Source organism: Photinus pyralis, unplaced genomic scaffold (genome assembly GCF_008802855.1).
Source record: "Photinus pyralis isolate 1611_PpyrPB1 unplaced genomic scaffold, Ppyr1.3 Ppyr1.4_LG8, whole genome shotgun sequence".
Classification (NCBI taxonomy): Eukaryota; Metazoa; Arthropoda; class Insecta; order Coleoptera; family Lampyridae; genus Photinus; species Photinus pyralis.
In genome coordinates, this window is record NW_022170819.1 from 8,819,163 (window position 1) to 8,825,088 (window position 5,926).

A 5,926-nucleotide genomic window follows, 5' to 3' on the forward strand; every position below is an offset into this window, starting at 1 on the left:
CCAAATTTTGCAACTGGTGTTAGATTTTCCTTTATTCCAAGTGCCTATGTATCAAATTTCATTTAAATACTTTTATAAATAAAAAAGTTTGCAATTCGGTTTATAAATGGTCGAGATGCGAAAAGGGCACCTGTGAATTTTGAATCCATTCGACTCAACTTTTGGCATTGCGTATTATATGGCTGAAGCTATGCTCATATTAAATTTCATGCAATTCAGTTCATACCTAACTAACGGAGATGTCAAAGCGATCGGACATTTCTAAACAAAGTTATCGTTCACACGGACAGATACATGGACAGACAGACAAAGGAACACACGGACAGACCAACAGACAGACGACAGACAGTAATACAAAATTATAAACGATCTCTAGGATCGTTAATAAACGGCAAAAGTGTAAAATTATGGAACATGTAAAAAACGGTTTGTTGGTTTTTTTACAATAACTTTTTTAGCAATAAACGCAGAAAAATTCCTTCCTTGGTGCAAGCCTCGACACCATAACGAACCAAATAGCGAAAAAAAGTAGAACAATAGCTCCTAAGATAAAGAACTAGTAGCGTCTCAACAAACGAGCGGACGGACAGATGGACAAAGTGGCCACAATAGCCATTTTTTTTTTATTTTTGTGGAAAGGCCGCTAAAATGGAAAAAAAAAACTGGAGTTTGAAGGAGGCGTCTGAGTACTTGAAAAGAATGAGAATTGAGGGGAAAACTAATCGTAACATGTAAACATTAGGAGAGAGAAACTTGAGAAAATGTGATGAAACATAAGGGAAGCTTAAAAGGTCTAGAAAAAAACTTGAGAACAACTTGGGAGTGATTGATAAGGAACTTCAGAAACACTGGGGGACAATCAAATGAATTTTGAGAGAATTCGACAGTTCCTAAATGCGAACTTAATCCATGTGCAAGAACTCGAAGAAAATGTAAAGAGGAGCAATTGTCAAGAATCTGAGAAACCAGATGAAAGCAAACTCGAAGAAAATTTATAAAGGAGATTGAAAAGAAGAACGAATTTTAGAGAAACTTGCTTGGGCCTTGATAGGGATTCGATGAGAATTGAGGGAACGTTGAAGAATAACTTAGGGAAATGTTGAGATGAAAGTAGATAGGGGGCCACCTATGCGAGATAGTGACGTGACGCGCCAGACGTGAGATTCAAGCGTGGTATAAACTCACTGAAGGTCATCGTGGTTGTGGTTTAAATCTCAACTACAGGTCTGTTTTTAAAAAAATGATTGTTAAAAAACAGGTCTGTTCATCAGAAACAGGTCTGATAATTATAAACAGGTCATATGAAACAGGTCTATTCATCAGGAATAGGTTTGATCATCAGAAACAGATCGGTTAAATAAAAACAGGTTTGTTTTTGATGAATAGACCTGTTTGTTATGACCTGTTTCTGATGAAAGACCTGTTTTTCAACAGGCCCGTTCTTTTTGACAGACCTGTAGTTTAAACAAAAACCACGATGACCTTCAATGAGTTTAGACCACGTTTGAACCTCTCGTCTGGCGCGCCACGGGACTGTCTCGCATAGGTGGGGCCCCATATCTACTGATGAACTTAAAAAGAATTTACTGGCAACTTAAAGAAAAGTTGAAGAAAACATTGATAACTTCACTTTATCGGTTACTTGAAATCCTTGTAGAAAGACTTCGCTTAAGCGATAACTGCTCGATGAACACAAACTTCTATCACACCACTTGAGCTTTATTCAAATCAGACCATTTACTTTTATAACGACGAATTGAAATCTCTCAGAGAAGAATGTCAAAACTTTCTTCTTTATAAACTTTACAACAACCAAGACTGACTGTGTTCACCAAAATTGTAACGATTTATTTTCTAAACCATTACGAAGCATTAAGTACCGTACCTGGTATAGAAGCTGATTACGAGTAGAGCGACCTTCACCGTGGCTGGCGTTTATAGAAACTAATTACTTATGACTAGCGTTTGAAAAGTCTTGAGGTAAAAGACTATTTTATGCCGCGTTTTGAAAGCGTGTACATTCCTTTACACTAAATTTTTCGGGTAGTCAGCCTGTTTATGTGGAAACGTAATTCTTCGGTAACGGAATGAAGTGTGTAGAAGTTAAGCTATCTAAAATATTTAAGTTATTATATCGGCAAGTCAAGTAGTAAAAGTTCGTGGAAAGTTTTTCAAACAGTTTGTCCGTTTTCAGGAAAAGTTTGTACGAGTGGGAGTCATCCCAGCACTTGTAGCATAGTGAGTAAAGGTGTTATACCGTCCAAAAACCCCCAAAATTTCGATTTAATGTAAAAGAAGTGAAGCTTCCTGAAGCTGTCGGCGAGTCAGTGCTAAGAGCGCTTAAATATCGCAAAATTATCACGAGTAGGTTATTGGATTATTTTAAAAAAACTGTTAGTAATTAAGGTTTCTTATGTAATTGTCTTATAATTAACAACTTTCACATGTTAACCCCCAAACTCCGCTCTAGTCAATATCCATACTCGTTTTAGCATAGAACTGTAGCTAAATCCGACGAAGATCACGAGTATCCAACATCGCTTTGATGTCATCGACAGTTGAACTGGCTTGGGCCTTATCGGTTCAGTTGATCGCATTAAAATTCTACTGGCCTGTTAAGTCCCAAGTTATTGTCAGCATCTCATCTGTGCGACTAAAGCCCAAGAGGGATAGCGAGATCAAGATTGAAGACCACGCCGAAACGCTGTTGTTACAATTTTGGGGTTTCTCAGTGGCATTTGCCTTGAGTAACGTTGCAATGCCCTTGGAAATCCCAAGTATGTATGCAACTAATCTGCTCGTAGTGTAATAGCCTTTGTATTGTATCATTTTACATTTACTTAGTAGCAGTATTAGTGAATATGGTTAATAAATTCGGAAGTTTTGTTTCTTTAAGGTTGCATGTAATTTTTGGAATGCGTTATTGAAATAAAAGTAGCTCTGTGTCAGTGGAGCAGACATAAAGAAGAATTATAGTTGAGTCGTTCGGGGATTGACCTATATTATCGACATTCATTACGGATTTCGTAGAGACAGTAAGTTCACGTACACAATTAATTTAGCTACTGACACTCTGAATTCTGTTAATACTCAATGCGTTCTGAAATACCACTTAGACAGCAGCCGGTTTTTATACAGACTGTTCGTAAACGTTTATCAACTTTATCAATTTACAATTCTCGACTTTCCATTGTAAATATTGCAAGAACATTTCAAATACACCGCTTCAGTTTACTTGCATTTGTTAGTAATGTTTTTTATACGCCAAATGTAAATGCCGACCATTTCGTTTCATATAAAAATTGGTTTGCTTTTACGGTATTTTAAGGCGGTACATTACGATTCGACACCGTCACTTTGACCCTCCCGTTTTGAGCCCGTCGGGTTTGTCAAAAATTGCGGTTTGTCCCCAGTTCAATTGACACCGAGAATATACTTACAAATAAACAAAAGCCCGTGCCCGATTTTTATGTGTCCCAATATAACTGAACATTGGTTTTTGTTTAATTTTAAATAAATTAAATTAAAAGTTCTATCGAATTTACTGATGAATGTATATCGCTGATTATTTTCCTTTTTAGCTACCTGCCTCATTTTTTCCTAATTGTTTATTTTCTAAAATGTATTCTCATTCAACACGTAGATAATAAAATATGGACCCTTCCGGAAAACCCATAAACACAGACTTTTTCTGTTTTTTCCAACCCCTTTTGAGGCGAAAAAACGCAGTTAGCCCAGTCCTGATTCCATGCAGCAATTACGGGTCTGAAGTCAACTAACCGACTCCATTTTAACGACGCAACGTGAATTCAGAACATCGCCAACGTACATACGTCAATACTGCTGTGTGAAATGGCGTGCTGTCACTACGCAACCCACAAGTCACTTATCCTGCTAGCTCAAAACAAACAAAATTGAAACTTAGGCGTTTAAAATTTCTACTCGTACACATCCAGCATCTGCTATAAAGAAAAATCCTAATACTGATTTAAAACATCTCAATTTGAGAGAGTCGGTGGCCTCTATCAACTTACAAAGGATTTATTACAGACACCTGAAATAAATCTTGGGCGCCAATAGAAACAAAATATAACATAAAAACTCCGTATCGCCCAAAAGATTCGAATAAACACACAATTATTTGATTGACAGTAACAAAAATTTATTCCGATTACATACGAAACACTTCAAACAAAGTTCCTGAAATAAAAAAAAGAGCTACAAGGTTTGGACATAATACCCCGCACGCAGGCGGCAGATAATTAAAATAAAAAAGTTTAAATTACGGTTTTTTGTTCTAATAATCTAAATAATCAGGTCGTAAAAGATTTCCGATATTCAGACGCACTTATCAAAGACACAAAAACATTTGCAGAGACCTTCAGGAAACCACTTTTTTTGTTTAAACTGGAACTAGCTTGGTAAAGAAGTTGAAATAATCTTCGGTAGCTGCTCGGACGATAAAAAGCCTCGTGCTTAAGTTGATTCCAGTATTTAAAAAACCACCACTTCCACTACACCATAATACTCTTCAAGAATTTTCAAATCAGCCACCAATCACAATTAGACTTGATAACGCCAACTTCGGAATGGAGCTTTTAACACCTCGTCTCCAATTTCCACAGATCTGCTCTCTGCAAGATTTCACGTAGTGGTTCTGAACCCTGGAATGTCTATACTTTAATTCACCTAGTCCTTAACTATAGGACCAACCGCTCTTAAATCACAAATTTGTACCGCTTATTTACAAATCTCACTAATGCGTGGCCGCACTCAGAGTCGGCGAGCGAATGAAGAATGCTTTCTTTACTAGCTTTTGTTTACTATGCTAAAGTAGTATTACGTACCTAATTTAATGTCATAACTGTTAACGAAATTTAACACCGTCAAATTCAAATACTACTCCATTGTAGAAGGTAAATTATTTTTTTAGAAACAGAAGGTCATTACAAGGGGTTTGTGTCCAAGTCAAAGTGACAGACTGAAATGTTAGCAATGAATAAAATTTTATTATTATTGATGGCGGAACTGTTTCGCTTGCGCACTTGGCATTTATTTTATATTTGTCAAAAGGTTACCAACTTGGTCGTATTAATTTATGCGCAGAATGTTTAAATAATATGGGCCTCAAATGTTATTGCTATTTCCGGGCAAAATTCGTGCCCAATCGATATCTGCACATCCGTAACAAACACGGAACGAGTATCAACGATTTTGTATTTTATGATCGTCATTAGACACCATTAGGAATCTTATGGTAAGCAAATCAAACCAGTAAATCGTTTACGGGCAGTTCTTATTATTAACCCAGTACCGCTTAAACATCCGCTACAATTAATTTCGGGCAGCTTTAATATATCGCATGTCCATACAAATATCTTATCTAAATGTGCTTGTCGTATTGGTACATTCTACCACCCGAGGGCACCATTATAGAAATTTTGCGTTGGTCGCGATTGGGATTCATTCGGAATTGAATGAACGAACGCGGCCAGAATCGCTACCGATCAACGCGGACCAGGATGACCGAAACTGATTCATTGTTTACGATTCATCTTCCGATATATAAATAAATAATATTATACCACAATCAAAATGTGAAACATCAATACGTCCACCCACCGGCAACTAATTTATGAGAATAGACGTAACGGTGCAGGCAAATAGTTGAATTATAATATACATCAGCTATTGAACCTCAATTTTGTTTATAAAATATTTTTAGGCATCCTAATAAATTTCAAATACTAATTTATTAGTGCCAATAAATGTATGTTCGTTACAGTTGTGTTTATTCCAACCAGTTTTGCTATCACCATAATAGCTGCGTTATGCAAATAATAAACTATTAGTGTATAAATTGATATTAAAAAGTTGTAAAAATTAAAAAAAAATAGGATCGGGGTTATACATTCTATATGTGTAT